The sequence below is a fragment of the Anser brachyrhynchus genome (assembly GCF_964034855.1).
Source record: "Anser brachyrhynchus genome assembly, chromosome: 8".
Lineage (NCBI taxonomy): Eukaryota > Metazoa > Chordata > Aves > Anseriformes > Anatidae > Anser > Anser brachyrhynchus.
In genome coordinates, this window is record NC_137702.1 from 12,820,025 (window position 1) to 12,839,438 (window position 19,414).

At 37.8% G+C, this 19,414-nt stretch overlaps 1 long non-coding RNA gene across 1 annotated transcript; it reads left to right on the top strand.

Moving 5' to 3' along the window:
- Positions 1-540: 540 nt before the first annotated feature.
- On the top strand, positions 541-5,798 carry LOC308199237. The gene is made up of 3 exons (XR_013954527.1): positions 541-1,190; positions 3,455-3,521; positions 5,481-5,798. It is a non-coding gene; the product is annotated as an uncharacterized lncRNA (long non-coding RNA).
- Positions 5,799-19,414: the final 13,616 nt, after the last annotated feature.

Genomic DNA, 19,414 nt, shown 5'->3' on the forward strand with positions numbered 1-19,414 from the left:
TAGTCTCACGTACACTATGAATCCTGAAAAAAAAATGTTAGTTTTGCTGCTAGTGTTTTGTCTTGCCCATTGGCATAGTAGCTTACAGAGACAGTTCAGGATACAGCCACCCAAGAGTCTATTGCCTCTGAAAGTTATTTGATTATCATTGTATTTGGTCTCATAGGAGATGTGCTATGTTGTAAGCCTAGCAAATTATATGTTTTATAGCATATAAGATTATATATATATATCAAACAAACAAACAAACAACAAAAAAACCACACCGCAACAACAAAAAACAGGACAGCTTCACAGTAGGGTTTGAGTATTGCCCAGGCAGGAAGAAAAGGGCAGGCTGCCTAGCAATGTGCCAATGACCTCTGCGGCGGCTGGCTGCCGACGTGAGCAGTCGCTGGCTGCCTGTTCATTGCTGGGCAGTAATTAGTGCCTCCAGAGCAGGCAGGGGCAGTCTGCTGGGTTGAAAGTGAATCTCATTTCTGACTAATGACTGAGGAAATCCTCAGGGTGGGAGAATATTTTAATCTAATAGGGAGTTTAAGAAAGGGTAGGCTATATAAGGCAGTATGTTATCCCAAAACAAGGTTTCAGCCTAGGCTGAATCAGCCTGCTGAGGCAACGAAGGCATCAGTAACAGGTTGCTCATCACTGAGATTAGACAAATACCTGTAGCTTGTTTTGTGGTGTACAAAGACAGAGAGCAAGTTTCAAGGTCTTTTTAAAATCTGATTCTTGAGGCAAAGTGTCCACCTTTCTACATACTGCTTTTTTTTTTCTTTTTTTTTTTTTTTCTCCCAGATATTTGTATATAGGTATTTTTATTTGCTTGTTACCTTAGTCTGAAATGTTAGGAATTATTTCAGGATCACTAATAAACAACAATAGGTACTGATTCTGTAACTGTGGCGATCCTTTAGGGCAAAGTGTTGGGACCTTTCAGATGTGCCTCACCTGCTGGTATGCTTCTCCAGGGTTGTAGTGGTAACACAGCACACCTCTGATCAACTGCATATATTAGCATGATATTTAATTCTCAACACTTGGATACTTAGGAAAGCACCCAAAGGAATTTACAACACCTGTGATGATGTATTTTGCTTCCTAAATACTTCAGCTTTTTTGTTTTTGTTTTGTTTTCAACTTCTGTGATCTGCCAGCATTGAAAATGACAAAACTGTTCTCTGATTGTGGTAAGCTTTGACTTCCAATTCAATCTGGCTGCATTATATTGAAGGAACTGTTTATTCCTTGGACAGACTATGTTTTCCTTCTGAATGTAAGTTAATTTTAATACTTGGTAAGACCTCTTAAATACTGCCAGTGTAATGCTGTTACAAAGGTGAAGATGGGCTATTCAATATGAGTAGTTGCATTCTTTGTTCTTGAGATAACTGTGAACTTACTACTTTGTGATTTGGAATAACAGTAAAGAAAAAATATTATGAGTTCCAAACCCATTGTCCAAATGACGATATGAGTGTGTACCTCAGGTGGAAACTACTGCATGTTAATACTGTTTTGAGTGGTTCAGTAATAACATGCCCATTATTCTCAAATAAATGAATTTTCAATGGTGGGTTGCTGCTTATCAGTAGATGCAGCGATGTGAGAACTGTTGGTGACAGGTATTGTGTGTCTTATGGCTTCTAGGCTTAGACACTGGAGCTGGGTAAACAATGGGGAAGATGTCATATTTGATTTGGTACATGGAGCAACCACCATCACAACACAGTCTTACGTGATCGGTTGTACCTCCAGATGGATGCTTCAGAGGGAGGTCTTTTCTGTTATAAATACAACAATTCAGACTGTCAAGTAGAAGATTGCCTCTGCCCCAAGATATTTGCCAGGCTGCTATTCTATCAGCTTCTTGGGCTCCTGGGGCACTTTTGGAGTAAGCTGGCTGAGCTATGGCTGGGAAGACGAGATGTGTGGCCATGTGCTGCCATTGCTTCCTTTACACTGACTTAGGCTTTGACTGCACTGCGTGGTGACTGAACTTGCAAAAATGACAAAAAAAAAAAACCAAAAAAAAACAACCAAACAAAAAAAAACGGAGTAGCTGTTTACAGGCATAGTGATTTGAATTGCTCTACAATGGAATTCTTCAATGAATTGCTCTGCACTACTAGAAATAGTGCAAGGGAGAGGTGAAGGGTGTGTAGGGGGAAGCCAGCAGCACAGGGAAGGGCTATGAGCCTTCCCTCACAGGGCAGATGTTCCCTGTTTTGTGAACCCATGCCTTTGGTGGGAGGAGATCAGGCTGGTGAGCAGGTCCTATGTTTACTTATCATTGTAGAATTCTTAGATTCTTCGCACATTCATTAACTCATTCTTTCTTCAGGCTTTTCCAAGCTTATTTACACTAATTAGGTGATGATTACTTTCTTCTCATGGAGGCCAAAAAAGGCAATGACTGTTGCAGACTTTCCCCATTCATTTTATTTGTCCTTTGTTTTGGGCTTATGTGGCAAGATTTTTGGGGGACTGCAGAGGTGGCCTCTGTGAGCAGAGCCCAGCAGATGCCCCATGTCAGAGAGGAACTGGCTCCAAAAGGGACCCACTGCTCGCCATGGCTGAGCCAGCAAGTGACTCTGGTGGCATCGCTGTGACAGCGGATTTAAGAAAGGGACAAAAACACTGTGCAGCAGCAGCTGGGAGACAGGAGTGAGGAAATGTAGAGAGAACCAGCCCTGCAGACCCCAAGGGCAGTACAGAAGGCGGGCAAGAGATGCTCCAGGTGCTGGAGCAGAAGTTCTCCTGCAGCCTGTGGAGAGGCCCCTGGTGGAGCAAGCTGTCCCCCTGCAGCCCATGGGTCCCACAGCAGAGCAGATCTCCACGCTGCAGCCCGTGGAGGAGCCCCCGGTGGAGCAGGTGGATGTGGCCTGGAGGAGGCTGCGGCCCATGGAGAGCCCCCGCAGGAGCAGGCCCCGGGCCGGAGCTGCAGCCCGTGGAGAGGAGCCCACGCAGGAGCAGGGGGTCTGGGGGGAGCTGCCGCCCGTGGGGGACCCATGCTGGAGGAGTTTGCTCCTGACGGATGGACCCCATGGTACTGACTCATGTTGGAGCAGTTCTTGAAGAGCTGCTGCCTGTGGGCAGCCCCCGCAGGATCAGTTCGGGAAGGATTGCATCCCGTGGGAGGGAACCCACGTGGAGCAGGGGCAGAGAGTGACCGTGAAGGAGTGACAGAGATGAAGTGTTATGGACTGACCACAGCCACCATTCCTCATTCCCCTTGGGGGGAGGACGTAGAAGCAGGTGGATGGGGGAGGAAGGTGTTTTTAGTTTGCTTTTACTTCACACTGCTCTAGTCTGTTAGTGCTAGGCAATAAATTACATTAATCTCTCTTATGCTGTCTGTTTTGCCTGTGACTGTAACTGGTGAGTGATCTCTTTGTCCTTATCTCAACCCATGAGCTTTTTTTCATCATTTTCTTCCCCCTGTCCTGTTGAGGAGCGTGTGAGAGAGCAGTGTGTTGATGCTGAGCTACCTACTGGTGTGAAAACAATACACCTTCGTAGTAAGTAGTCCATACTTTTCTTCACTTTTTCTTTTTAATAATGCCTGGTGAATCAAAACAGATTTGTGGTCTGATCTGTAGTGCAGCTGGTGCTCTGCTTTTATGCAGATAGACACAACATATGTTCATGGCCCACAGTTCCTTATTCAAGTAACTTAAATGCTATGGATGAGTACACACCGTTACTAGCAGGCTTCTCTTTAAGAGATCTGAGCTATTGAACTGACAGGGAGTGTGCAGAAAGGGTGTGATCTTAGCAGGACAGCAGAACATAGACATGAATATTTCCCTTTCCTCTGTTCTTCATGCTCTTTCCATTACAAAACAACATCAAAATTTTTCTGTCTATTTATTTATTTGTAGAGAAATACCATAGGAGAAGAATTGCATTCAGCTCTGGACAAGTGTAGAAGGCTGATGACTTTTTAAAGGTGATTTCTATTTAGAAGGGGTAGGCAGTGCAACTGAGAAAAGATCTGTTGATGGAAACCCAGGACTGTTCAGAGAGCCTGAATATTTTGCAAAACTTGAAACATTAGTTCTTACTCAGTACAATTTATTCATAAGAAAAGAGGAAATAAACTGAAATCATTTGTAACACCCAAATACCAAGTAACTAGTTAATCACAATTGTTTTGCAAGCAGTTTGTAATAATAGAACTGATCCTCCTTCTGAGGGGAAAATGGCTGCCAGTAAACATTTCAGCAACTCCAGATGTTGAGACTGGATGTTGAACACACCTATTTACCTCACTTCTGCCTTTTTTTCTGCTGTTTACTGCAAACAACATGATGTCTGAAGTGATTCAATAATGGTTAAATATGAAAAATGTCACTTCAGATGCAATTAAACAAAAAATTATAATTATGATAAGTTAAAGACTGCATAGATACATTAAGGACTTTGTTTCTTAGTAACACTGAAATTGAGTCTTTTTTTTTTTTAAACAACAAAAAAAAGTGTTGTGGTCACAGGAACATAAACATGTATCTGTCTAACTGTTTCATTTCAGCACCATGGTTGCAAAATAAATACTAGCTACAGAAGTTTGCAAAGATAATTCCATTTCTTTTCTTTTTCTTTTTTTTTTTTTTTTTTTTAATCTACTGCCAGTAGTAGTTTGACAAGTTAAAATACTTGCGGCTAAAATTTGTTATCAGAAAAACTTTACTACTATATAACTACAATTCCCAGCAAAAGTTTCTGTGTGTCTTTCTTCTGAATCCAGCATAGGAAAAATGCTTTAAGTTCTATTATCATCAGTTATAAATTCAGATACTTGTAATCTGAAAAATTTTCTTCTTTGGATTACATATTTCAGTCATATTTTTGCTTCAGACACACTGAAAACGGCTGTGTAGAAGCGAGGACTCCAACAGGAGAGTCTATGCCAAAGCAGCCTACAGTGAAATTTTTGCATCATTAGTTGGACAAGTGATAAAGTCTAAATATCATATCAGGATTCAAATTTTTTATTTTTATACTAACTGAAAAGCAATGAACTGTAATTTCTAGGGTGCCTTAGTTTTCATCCATTGAGTTCCCAGATGCCTGAAATACCACATTCTATCTGCTGCTCCTTCTGGTCTACAAAACAGTCATGAGGGAAAGATGAGGAAGGCAGAACTTTAATCCACAATTGCCTCAAGCAATTCAACACCCACTTCCTAAAATGGTAAATTGACACCCAACATCTGTGAAGATATTCTGGTTTGCACAAACCACTGTGACTGAGCCCACAGCAGGGCAGGAACATGATTCTGCAATGCGTGGCCAGAGTGCTCACTCCTCAACAGAAAGTCATGCTGAGCCCTGGGGTCTATTTATTGCTTAACTCAGGGCAACAAAGCCCATTGGTGAATATGAGACCTTGAACTTGGTACAATCACCTGGTATGTGAGTGATGTGACCTCTGTTGTTATTTGCTCCTTTCTTTCTCTGGTATTTTTCCATTGCAGTGGAGACAGAATATCTCAGACCCTTGGCTGTTCCATGTTGGCTGTTACCAGCCCCTCAGTGGTGGGCAAGATTTCTATTGCCATGGTATTAAACTCCAGGATGCTGTATCAAAAAGCATGTTTCAAAAGCACAAGGTGATACTAATCTTCAAAGCTTGCCTTGCCCTGAATAGGAAGTTGGGCACAGTGACCTCCAGGATCACTTCCAACCTAAATTATTTCATGTTGCACAACTTCTCAGCCACGTGTCCCAAGTCAGGCTCATCATCAGTACAGTTTATTCTCTCATCTATATATATGTCTGATGAAACTGAATTTCTGGTTGCTGGGTTTACTCTGTCAACAAATTTGTTCCTTCTAATAAAATCTTTGGTATTCTCCATAACTTCTGATGTCTGAAGTTCTTTGTAGTTATCCATTTTCCAGCCTATGATGCCTGCTACTGTGGGAGATGAGCAGTTATCTCTGTTAATTTCAATTTGAAGTGGTCCAAACCCAATATCTTTCTTGATTGCACATTTAAGCTTTTAAAATTTAACAGAGGCCATTAAAATTGCTTATTTATAGTTTTGCATCCTCTCCCAGAAGGGGTGATTTTTAAGAGAATGTGGAGGCAATATAAAATTTTATATGCTGTAAAATAAAATACCTCCTTCAGATTTATCTTCCCCAAATGTGTCCACATGTTGTATGCAAATACATTTAATCAGGAGATAATTTCTCCTGATATGCTATGGTCAGTTGAATTAGAAAATGGCAGACTAATAACACTTGGAAAGATAATGGTAAAAGCTTGGTGGGAAAAACTGCAATAAAGAGAGGTATGTTTTCTTCTCACTGAGAGCTTTACAAAATAGCCATCAAATAGTCCTTTGGCATCTCATTTAAGAGGTTTGAAGTGTATGAATCTGACAAGATATAAATAACATTTTACTATTTCAGTGATCTTCTGCCTCCCACTTTTACAGAAACATCATGCAAGGCCTCATATTGTGCAAATGGCAAGGTGTCTTGGACAATATAGAAAAATCCGCAAGAAAAAAAATGCAGTAAATTTTAAAGTGAAATTATTTAAGTTTAAATAAGAATTACAAAACAATCTATTTAAGATGAATGGCTACTTCTCATTATCTACTGCTGTCTGTTTGCTAAATCAAAGCATTATTGTTGCAGCTCAGGGATATGTTTTGTGTGTCATATCAACATTGCCTCTGCACCTGTTTTGGGATAAATAAACTATTCTCATACATGTCTTTTATAGAAGAAGTATTTATATTTTTATACAGAAATATTATTCTTTGTACATATCCTTTAAGTAATCTTCTCTTCCAAGAAACCATTAAACCACTTGAGTGAGAGATCATTCTTAGGTTTTGGTGTTATATTGGTTCAGTTTAACAGGACCAGTAAAGTGATTTTTAAAGTGTTTATAATGTTTAATACTACATTTTATTTGGTATGCTTACTGTAGGCCTGTTCTTCTTGAATTTATTGGCAAAGTTCATACTGACTTTGATGGAACAGTTTTCAGTTCTAGAAAGTTCAACAGAGCTACAGTAAATCATTCTGTGTTTGAAGAAATACTAATATATTTTACATGATTTCCTTCCACCAAATAACTTGCAACTTGACACAAGATAATCTCACTAAATATTGCTCACTGCTTCATTTCAATTCCAAATAAATGTTCACATTTCACCATATTTGGCCGGTGTATTTCTGCTCACATGAATGTCTTCTTGGGAAATAGCTTATTTCTCAAGACATTATTTATATGCTTTCAGTGATCTGAAATTAATGCAGTTGATGATTTGATAATACATATGTGGGAGAAACAGGTTTCTCATATGAACCCATAATCTTAATTTCAATTATTTCTGCTTTCCAACAAAGGAAAGGCAATTGTCAAGTGAAAGTTAGCATCATTCATATGTAAAAAATGGTTGCTTTCCTTTCTAAAACCCTTCAGTTCATCAAGCATGAACTGTTTTTTGCTGTAATTAAGAAGGAATGATTCTTCTAACTTGCATACTTCTTTATTAAGAATTATTCTTCTCAATGTAACTAATTTAGGAGGGTGATGTTTTGAAAAAGAAGAGAAAAAAAAGCCCTAAATGACGTATGGAAATACCAACATCCCAATGATGGAAAATCACTTACTACATCAGCATGCTATGTGCTTGGTTTTGGTTAGTAGTTTGTGCTGTAAATAGTTCTGCTAGTGTTATAAAGTCAGTAGTTTATCAGAATGAACTTATTTTAGTGTGTGAACTTGTAGACAAATAGCATTCTGAGTCAAAGGGTTTTTTTTGAAGTTATACATGAGCGTAAATTATCATAGAATCATAGAATGGTTTGGGTTGGAAGGGACCCTAAAGATGATCTAGTTCCAACCCCTGCCATGGGCAGGGATGCCACCCACTGGATCAGGTTGCCCAGGGCCCCATTCAACCTGGCCTTGAACACCTCCGGGGATGGGGCATCCACAACCTCTGGGCAACCTGTTCCAGTGCTTCACCACCCTCTGAGTAAAGAACTTCCTCCTAAGCTGTAACCTAAATCTTCCCTCTTTCAGTTTAAAACTGTTCCCCCTTGTCCTGTCATTATCTGATTCAGCAAAAAGTCGCTCTCCATCTTTTTTATAAGCCCTCTTTAAGTACTGAAAAGCTGCAATAAGGTCACCCCTGAGACTTCTCTTCATGCTGAACAGCCCCATCTCCCTCAGCCTGTCTTCATAGGAGAGGTGCTCCAGCCCTCTGATCATCTCCGTAGCCCTCCTCTGGACCTGTTCTAACAGACTCACATCCTTTTTGTGCTGGGGGCCTTTCGTCCACTAGAACTTTTTTTTTTTTCTCTGTGTGTGTGTGTGTGTGTGCACCACGTTTTCCATACAAATACAGAATTACAGCCATGTGACTGTGTAAATGTTGAGCAGCGAAATATAATGAAGCAGTCATTTCAGTGAAATTAATAGGAGCAGCTGATGATATTCAAAATTATTATTTGCATGCTTTTAAAAAAATATTATTTTATTTTCTTCCATACGAAAGGCTTGGAAGTTGTAAATAAAATCAGAAATGATATTAGACTGTTGTAAGTAAGTCTCTGAGTGATCTCAGTGCTAGTGCTAGGCTTGGATCCTGGATATGTTAATAAGAAGTGAGGTCATGAAACATTTGGAAAAATCCTGGATGACAAAAATGAGCCAGTAAAACTTCATAAAAGGTAAAAATCTTGAGTGTGATGTTGTCTAGCATATTTATTTCCAGTGAAATTATGCAAAGAACAGAGGGGGAAAGATATAGATGTGGTTTTCTTGGATTTCAGAATAGCTTTTGGCAGAGGCCAGTATCATGGCCTGGATGGATGAGCCTAGTCCATATCTCCATATCATAATCCATATCTCCAAACAAGGAGAAAAATTGGCTGGAGTTAAGAAAAAGTGTAGAAAGTGGGTTAAATCATCATTGTCATACACATGCCTGCAGAATCCCAGCCAGAAGAGTCACCATTCATAATTGTGCTCTCTCCAGGAGAGAGGATGATGTGGCAATGCTTCCCTGCCTTTATGCTGCAGATTGCTCCGGAGAGCCCCCAGATAAATCCTGCTTGTCAATGCTCCCTGCCTTTTTCTGGGTGACACTGCCGTGGCTGGGATGTGATACTTCAGCAGTGCTGGTGAGCTCTACGGAGGACGACATCATTAAGGCCAGCTGTCATGCAGTACATGACATGCTGTGTCCCCAGGGAAAGAGAAGCTGCTGGGCTGGGTGGACAGGACAGAAGCCCTGCAAGCCTCCAGCATTAGTGGATTCACCATGCAATGTCTGAGGTAGATGAAAGCTCTTGTTTATTCTCTGGCTGGCTGATGTGAGGAAGGTGGCTCTGAAGCTGTGATGGTGAGTAGCACATGGTTTCTTTTCATTGCAAAAAAGGACAAAAAATTCAGTCCAGTAGTGCATTTATTTATTTATTTAATTTAAGAATAAAACTTTTCACCTGAAACACAGCTCTGTGCGAATATGCTACCCAGAGGGCAGCTCCAATAAGGTATTCTTCTTTGCACCCTTATTCCTAAGGGACATTGAGATCACCTGAGAGCAATAACTACTTATAAATTTTCCCACTTAAGTTAGGCCTTATTGAATCTGAGTAGTCAGAGCAAGCAAATCTCTGAAACAAGCTTCTGTGGAAGGTAGGTACAGCTCTGAGGAGCAGATCAGGAATTCCTCATTCATTTGTGATGCTTGGATTTCCTGCCATGGGTTACTTCAATAAAATTCAAGCTGCAGTTTGGTCAGCAGTTTTGTATATAGCAACAGACACTTTCCTTGATAATTTCCCTTCAGACCTTCATTATTTGCTGATGAAAGGCAACCCAAGAGGTGTCTAAAGAAGCTGCAGTAGATGACTTGACCAAGAATCTGTAAATGAAGTTGACAGGAGTAAGTATAGAACAAGCTTGTGAGCTAGAGTGCTGAGCAGCAAACTCATACTTAATGAGGAACTCAACAAAAGTTCTGGTCATGAAGAGGATTTTAGAGATTATCAATAAATGAATTAGATGATTTTGCAACAATAACATAGCAAAAATACACAGTACAACATAAAAACCACACAAATAAAAAGAAGAGATCATGCCTTTGCAGCATAAAATTTTTGTAAAAATTGAAGGACTTTCTGTGATTGAGGGCTACGCAATGTGTCTTGTTATGAAGTAACATAATAGAAATAATTAAGAGCTTTCAGTGGATCAGGATGTTTATCAAAAAGTGATTGTGGAATTTTTATGAGATTCAGAATGTCAAGAAGTTGGGTGTAATTCCATTGTGTGGTTCACCTCTTGTGAGTAGTTGCAGAGAAAACGAAGACAAAAGTAAAAAGTTTGGCTAAACAAGAAACATTATCATTTCCTTTGTGTGGCTGCTGCCACACAAATGCATGTGTCAGAGAGGGTGCAATGGCATTATATGCAATAGACTATATTTTCAGTACAACAAATTCATAGTTGCTGTTCTATCAGCCTGTGTGCTCTGATGACTTATACTAATTGTGCTGCTGTGGTAAATGATTCTTCCGGTACTAAGCAGTGATGGTTCACGTTGCAGTTTTGCATTAGTGCAATGTGACTATTATAAATGTCTGTTAGTCCCACTCTAATTCCTCAGTAAACATGACAGTCTACATCCACATGGCCTACCTAAGAGAAAAGTAGACATGTGAGTAGGGTTAAAACAATGGTGCTCAGTAACATCAGTGGTGCTGAAGACAATATAGTAAACTTCTGCCATCAAGTGGAAAGGAGATCACCATGAATCCTTCACCTTAGATGAAAGAAGGTCATCCTTACTAGGTGTGACTCCATTTCCACTATGGTTATGAGGGAAGTTTCTGCTTATCTGGGGAACACAAATAAGTAGTCTTCCCACCCCCTGAAATTTTGCAAAACTTGTTCACTGTTAACTAACTGCACCATGTGTGAGGCAGTGTGCCAGTGTTTAACAAGCTACTTACCAGAACAATATGGGCTATGTGGGAGTTGCAGGAATAAATGTTTTAAAAGAGTGCACAGGCTCCACACTTCTCTGGCTCTTTCTTTGTGTGCCATTAAAAATGAACACTTGCTGTTCAAAGCTCTGCCTGAGAAATCTGCATATCCTTCCAGTTCTAAGGATGTGCCAGGAAGGAAACTGAGCTTTCCCAACCTTTGAGCAGCGCTTAGTCTGTTGGAAAGTGTGTTAGTAGCACATAGATAATTTTCTTGTCTCTAAGTGGTGAATGACGGTGAAGTTATGTCAGAAAGTTATTTATAGTGAATTGGGTGTCTGTGCTTCGTCATGAACTTAAAGGAATAATTGAAGATCATATTGTCTAATTATGCTGCAATCCAATCACTTTTTTTTTTTGGTTGTTCTGGAAATAACATTATCAAAATACCTAAGAAAAAATCAACTGAGGCCAAATTAGTATTAATTACCATGTGTTAAGCACTGGCTACAGTTCTCAACTCATCTAAATTAATTACATTCAAAGCATTGCAAGCTTTGCTTCCTTTTGAGCTCATAAAAATATTGGCCTTACAAAACATATAATTATCGTATATTGAAGGTAAGTTGGTGGGGAAAACTTAAAAGAGAATGTTTAAGAAGTCATTCTTTTAATTTAAACTTTTTTTTTTTTTTTAAATGTCTCAGTTCCATATGCATCCAAGCACATTTAATTTGTTTAACTGGATAGAACTGTATATTTAGCATCACTTTTTATTTCAAAATTCCCTATGGCTAGAAATACATGACAAATATTTATCAAAATCTTTGCAATAATAACTTTAGGAATATGTAACCAAAATCTCTGATTCATTAAATGTCCATCCTAATAAATGTCTTCTTGAGACAAAGTGACAAAGCATAAAAATAGTTACTTCGTTCTTTAAAAACATCCCAAAGCTATAAAACAGCCCATCAGGAGTCTTTATTGTCTTTCACCCAAAAAATAAACAAACGCCTTCTTCAACGTCAAAACAAGACGTTTTTATTATGCAAACCTTGTTTCTCTGGACTGCATATCTTTCCAATTTACTCAAACCTTTTGGCGTGATGAATGTAACTAGCTTTTATCTTCCCTGTTAAAAGTGTTATGGCAGTCTAAGCAGAACGTAAATGCTGGTACTGTGAAGTAGTTAGGAAAAGCAAGAGAATAAGCGTTAAGTAAGAGAACCTGAAAAAGAATTAAAATGTTCATTTTTATTGAAAAATTCTCTCTGTCTCTCTCTTTAAATATTAGTAGCAGGTATAAATAGCTATTCAGTCATAACTAGGTGGCACAAGTTTCTGTGTTCAGTTGAAGTTGAAAAATGCTTCATTTAGTACTATTTTTATTGGTTGTATAACCATCACGGTAGTGCTCAGGATAAAATGCCAAGCACAAGATGTTTGCTATCTATCTACAACTTTGATTTTTTGTGGAATGATGGGAATTGCAATGGATGTAGAATGAGACACAGTTTAGAAGACACTAATGAGAATTCTTTGGGGAAGAATTCCTAAAATTTTATTTTAGGAACACCTAGTTCACATTTACTTGTATTATATTTAACAGAAAAGGTTGCCTGAAATAACCTTAAGGATGTGACATGTTTATGCGAAGTTCAACTTTCCATTATAATTCAGAAGTCAGTGACTGCTGAAATACACTTTATTTTATTTTTCAACTTATAATTTGGTGTGGAAACTCAAGTGCTGTCTTCTGTGTTAATGCTGCTCTTTTTTTTTTTTTTTAAATGTATGTATTTATTTTTATGTGCAAAGAAAGACTTCTGAGTCTCTTGAACGTTCAGGAGTATATCTGAGCACTGTTTTGAGCAGACAGTTTTTAATGATGAGCACCTCAGCCTAATGTCATTATTCTTGGTGAGAAGACAAAGGGATCTAGCATCAACTGTACCTCAGTAAAACCACTTATGTCAATTTGCAGATATTTCATGGTACAGCAGTAAAGACAGACAAAGAGGTTTTATTTTTTTTTTCAGTATGATTCAAGCTCAGCCAGAAAAAGCCCTGTGAAATTTTATAGCTGAAATGCAAAGAACCTAAGAATGACAGGGCTCTAAAGGCCAGATCCAGGATTCATCCAACTTCCATCAAAGCCAGCTAGCCTTCTTGCTGCTTTTACAAGCAAATTGTGTGATACTCAGTGTTTGTTTGGTGACTAGAATATTATTTATTTTTCATTCCTGGAAGGTAAAACCGATGAATATATTTCAGACCTGTATCTTAATTATTTAATTTGTGGTTTCTTGGAAGGGAGAGGATGGTTTGTGTTACAGCAGTTTATAAAAGTTCAGAGTCCAAATCATAAAATCCATAAGGAACTGGAAGAGGATCCCTTATCTGGAAGTCATTAGCAAAATGCTGCTTGACTGTTGCCAGCAGCATTCATGCACCTCAGCTACAGTTGTGCTCGACAAAGGAATGACTCGTGCTTTTTTGTCTGCTTTGTGATAATATGTTGAAAGCAAGAAATTAGTTCATTTGAGCTGGCGCAATAAAGATAGGTATGTAGATAGGTATTAATATGCTTTTAAATTGCAATTAAAACAAGGGAAGCATTATTAAATCTACAGAAAGATTCTTGAGTTTGATTCTGTTTTCACAGGATGAAAATAAAAAGCATTTAATGGAGGGAAAAAAAAACAAACAAAAACCAAAACAATTTAAGTATATGCCAACATTTCATGTTGTGGTGTGCAGTGCAGTGAAATCGTATCTAGCTTCAAATAACATCAAAGGACTAACAGAAACAGCATACATGCAGTGTGGAGCTTTGTAAGGCAGGCACAAACGGTGTAATGGAATTCCATAGATAGCCTTGAATTCAAGAAATAGACTCACAGTAAATACACATGGTTCAAATGAACACGGTAGGAATAAGTATACACTGAAACCGACCAGTTAGTGGAATTAAAATACTAGGGTTTTATGTAATTATGCATCACAGTTGTATCGTATAAATGATATTGCAATCACATTAGTTAGCAGTAGATTTAATAATTGCAAGAGACATAATATTTGCTTACTAATTCTTTTCATGTCACCTGACACAGATCTCTTGTCAGACTGTATTATGTGGCACAGGAATTTAGATCAAGTTCCTGGGTCAAATAGCTGAAGATACCTGTCTGTTTCTGACTTTGAATTTTCTATGAGTATGAAACAGTAGTATAATGTTGAATGTCCAACCTGGAAGGAAAGAGCGAGCAGAAATACAGATTAGAAATTGTCAGTAGTCAGACCTGCTGGGCAGGTAAATGTATTCTGTCTTGAGATCAAAGAGGAAATAGGATGCCATGGGTCAGGTCAGCACAACTGAATGGGAGTTCATAGCGTCTGAGGCAAACCTCAAAATGGTCAGGTAGAGTAACTGTTGTTCAACTGGGAACGACGAGCAGCTGCGTGGATCAGAGTCATACCACGTGGTCTCATTTAGTCCTGAAATAACTCTAGTCCTGAAATAACATAATACGGCCCATGTTATTCTATCCCATTCCTTTTCTGTTCCCTGTATGGGAAAGGAGGATAGGTGACTTATTGATGGCAGGACCTTTTTCTCTTCTCCTAATGAATCTGGCATCCTCGAATCCTCACCAAAGATACTCATTTTCTGTATACATGTTTGGAAAGAGGTAAGAGCCTTTCCTATGGGACCATCTGAGAGAGCTATGAGAACTCAAAGTATAACCAGTTGCATTCACTGAAGTTTGAAACATTAACCTTTTGCTTGAAAAAAGTCATGTTGGATGGCTTTTGGAAGGGAGTCAATTTGGGAAAAATTCAACTGAAGCATCTCAGCTGACTGTGGAGATGGGACTGGGGAATGATATGCTATCTGGCTCACTGCCGGTGGGAAAAATAGCTAAAGATTGTTTTGTGGTGCACATACACACAGTATCAACTATGGCTGCAAAGGAAGTGTTAATGTAGTCATTTCTTAATTTCTGGTTGCTTAATTTTTTGAAGATTTAATGAAGATTTTTTTATTAGTTGTAGAGGGGATAGAGGAGCTTGCCCTCATTAAAAAAAACCCTTTATTTTCTTGCCCTCATAAAAACCTAGTATGAAATCCCAGCAGAAATAAATTGAAAAGGTGTTCATCAGCCAGAAAGTAGATATTCTTTCTTTGGGCTGTATCCAGGTTGAATTTCCCTGGAATTGCAACACATTTTTTGCCTTCGATGAAGGGAACAGCATATGAAGTTCCTGTGAACTTCCTGTGGGAGAAAGCACAAAGGCATTGTGTAGGAAAATCTGGTTGCCGTGAAATGATGCAGTGTGGGACACAGTTTAAACAGCTGCACACAGATCCTAGTCCTTGGAGCACTACTTGCTAGAGGTTTGAGCTTCCAGGCTGTGAAGTAAAAACAACTTTTTTTTTTTTTTCCCTCTCTCAACACTGAAAAATAATAGCAGCAACAAGTGAGCATCCATCAGTCAATTGTTTCATTGAAGCAATATGATGAAAAGGTTTAAGCTGTTTTTTTTTAAATTATTTTTATTTTATTTTATTTTATTTTTATTTTATTTTTAACCTCAAAGGTGCAATTTTGGGGAGGAAATAAAATTTACTTTCAAGCACAAAAGACGGAGAAAACTTCATAAAACTTTTTTTTTTTTTGGAAAGAATAATTAGCTCATAAAAATAAAGCATTTACACATTCCTACCTTTCCTATTTTTCTTGTGGAATTAAGTTTAGATTATTTACATAGAAAAATGTAATAATATATAAAAAATTCTCATTTTAGAGACAACATTATTGTTTCCAATAAAAGAATTATCTTTATCTGCCTACACATAGGATACTACTAATCTCATAACTGCTAGCAGTAAACTAATCCTATCTATATAGCTATTTGTAGATGTTCGTATTTTTATCACAGAAATATATGCTTTCTTGGGATTGTATACTAAAATAAAGAATAATGCAATATGAAAACATAATAGCAATATTGAAGTAATAATGATTCAAATTATTTTAATATTTATATTATATAACATACAATTGTTATATAATTATTATTATATAATAATTTATACTATATAATATATATTATATTATTTTATTTTTTTTCTAGGAGTGTCTGTACCTAAACAGATGCCCATGCACACATATAATATAAACAAGAATACATGTTTTAATTTATAAGAATTGAAGAAAGCTCCAAGCCTTGTACTTCCCTTTATAACTATTAAAATATTGACAAGGATCAGTTTCTTTGTGTGACAATCAATTATAGAAAAATATTCTGTGTAAATAAAATACGGTTCTTCGATATAAATAACAAATAGGTACTTTTATTGGTACTGAGTGAGAAACAAAATGTTTCTATCCTCTGTAAAAGGATCGTTATTTTCACCAGTTTAGCCTGACATATTTTAATCCTCCTTTGCTATACTTTTATTACTTATAAATTCACCTCCGATTTTTTTTTTTTAACTCTGCACTGATTTCAATTTACCTAATTTATCATATAATTGTGTACAATATTGACCATCATATTTCTCAGCTCTAGTTAGGAAACCACATGGGAAAATGTGATACTTTACACTTCTTACTACCACACTAAAATCATTGTCCATACTGTTGCAAAGCATTGAAGTATTCTAAGTCACTTAAAAGACAAAGAAAAACAAGATATGTTTATTCTTCCTTGCACTCTGCTTTTTATTATTGTAAGTGCTATTTCTAAATGAAGTTCTTTGTTTTCCATTTTGCTGTTTCCTATCAGAAAACAAAACAAAAAACCTTAAAATGCTACAGCTGGAAACATCAAGCCATTGCCTTATTAGAACTTTGATTCCTTTTGAATCATTGCCTCCAGCTTTATGTGGTCATTCAGTTAAAAGTTAATTTACAGATAAGACTGTGTACATATAACATGCATTAGGAGCTGTTTTTGACTATGCGTTACTGGCATTTTTGATGTTGGAGGGATCATGATCTCACCTGGAAATTTTTGAGGTATTCAGGTAAGATGAGAAGGAAACAGTTCAAGTTATTTCAAAAGGTTTTTATTATTCAGTGGAGAAAGTCTCCAGTGGCACAAAGTGATTCATGCCTTTAGTGGTTGGGCAGCTTATTGGTAATATGAGAGCTCAAGTCCCTGTTGGTTTTGATTTTGATTACGATTCAAATATTGACCATTTTTGTATACTGGGGAATATTTCTCACAAGAATCACTTCCCTTGCCTTTGGTGAAGGTTATAAATTGGAGGTGGTTGTATAATGGAAGATGGGTTAAATGAGGAAGAAAGTCTTCCCTCAAGTTGCATCAAAAAAGTTGTAGAAGCCACATATGTGGTGGTTGTTCCTGTAGCTCTGTATTGAGCATGTTATAAATCTGCATAGGGGATCAGCAAGGGATATAGGTAGAAAAATGAGTGAACCTTGAAACTTGATTAGAATTAACCATCAGCTGAATGCCAAAGAGATTGTTCTGCCAAAGATGAGAGGCTGCTGGATGTCCTTGTAGTAATGAGGTGCTTGTGAGTGAAGGCTTTTTCAGGACTGCAACACTGGATTTGTATGACTGAAATCCATTTTTTGGATCTCAATGTAGTCTTTCAGGAGAAGGTTTCCATAAGGGCAGATACAACTTCCTAAAGCAGACAGACAGAATTCTTGGCTAGGATTACACCCGGCCAAGAAACAGAAAGTTAAGGTGTATAAACTACTGGCAAATACTAGTCTGTTTTGTACCTACACCATTAACTTCATGTGCCATACTGATGACATGCAAGCCAGTATTCAGTCTTGGTCCAGAGGGCAGAGTAAAATGCTTCTCAAAATGATGCAACTACCTTGCAGAAACCCTATGTGCTGGGCTTCCTTCCTCGACTTCCTTCCTGTCCTTCTCCAATAAAATGATCGTTGATCCCAAACTGTTTACCCCATCCATGGAGGAAAGCTTTAAACTGAAGCTGTCATTCTCCATTCCCTTTGCACACATCTGGGGCTCTTTGGGCTTCCTTTGTGATTAAGATCACCAAAAGAGATGTTTCATATCAGATATTTTTGCTTACATGATGGGCTATGTAAGTTTCATTATAGCTATTCTTAAAAATGTATTACAAAGCACATTCTGGACATATACATTATGCTACTGAAATTGGTTTAAACTCATAATAAATTTTAAAGTTCCTCTGGCTGAGTTAGAAAGTGGGGGAGGAATTCCCATGAGCTAGATATTAACTGAACCATCTTTATTAGTGGGCTTGTCATACCAATAAATACTTTTCTCTCATCAATGTCAGAACTTTGTTTATGAAATGTAAAGGATTTTGTCTGAAGACATGAGGAAGCACATAGAAAAAATTACTTAGCACATACGTTTATAAGAAATGACGTCTTTTGGTTTATCTACTTTACTTACTATATATTTGTTATAGCTTTCACCTACTAATGGCTAACACTATTTTTCCCTTTCAAGTTGTACGTCCCAAGACTATCATAAGTAGATAAGTGATAGTTTCTTAGATGTGTTCGACTTAGATGGCAAGGATTTAACTGTTTGCCTTTTTTGTTTTTGTCTTGTTTTTCAGCCATCAGGAATTTGCACAGATAAAAAAACAACAACAACAATAAAAAAAACACAACTGAGTGTAATTTTCTTGCCCATCTGCATTTACAAGCCCAGCAGGAAGAAGTTCACAGCTGAACAGATGGAGTCAGTACAAGCTAATCACTATATCTATTAAATTTTGAAATTATGACAGGATGCTTAAAGCCCAGCTATGTACAAGGAAGACACAGGGGTTTATGAAGCCAGCACCTGATGTATAACTGTAGAGAGGGGCTGCAAAATTGTTACCCATGAAGGAAGATGGAATCACAAAACATTGCTCTTGTGGGGCCATCAGTTCATCTTTTTTGTTTTGCTTCAGTGGTAAAAGTTCTCATGTGGAGAAGACTGGCCGAAGTCTTCCTGGGTGATGATGATACTGGGATCTCCAGTAACAGCTGGAGATGTGCTCTGTTCCTCAGATATTTAAAAAGAGAAAATCAGCCTCTTTTTCAAAAGCCCTGAAAGGGTCTAGAACAGAACAAGCAAACAAGCTGCTGGTCATACTTTCCATCTGATCCACAGGTTTAACATGTAAAACAGGAAAATCCCTCCTCATGCAATTACCCTCAAGCATGCCTTAAACACAGCATATCATTTTTAGAATGACTGTATAGTTCTGAATTAAATAAAATCATCCAACCACATGTTTATGTAAAATAAGACCGAAAAAATATTTAGGCCTGGTTAATGATCCAGAATATTTTACTGGACATTGTGTCAACAAATTAAATGAAGGGAGGTTTGGAAACTTAACGTACTGTGTAAACAGAGCTGTAGCAGGACAGCTGCAAGGAAATACTTTCTTCTTCATTTTGA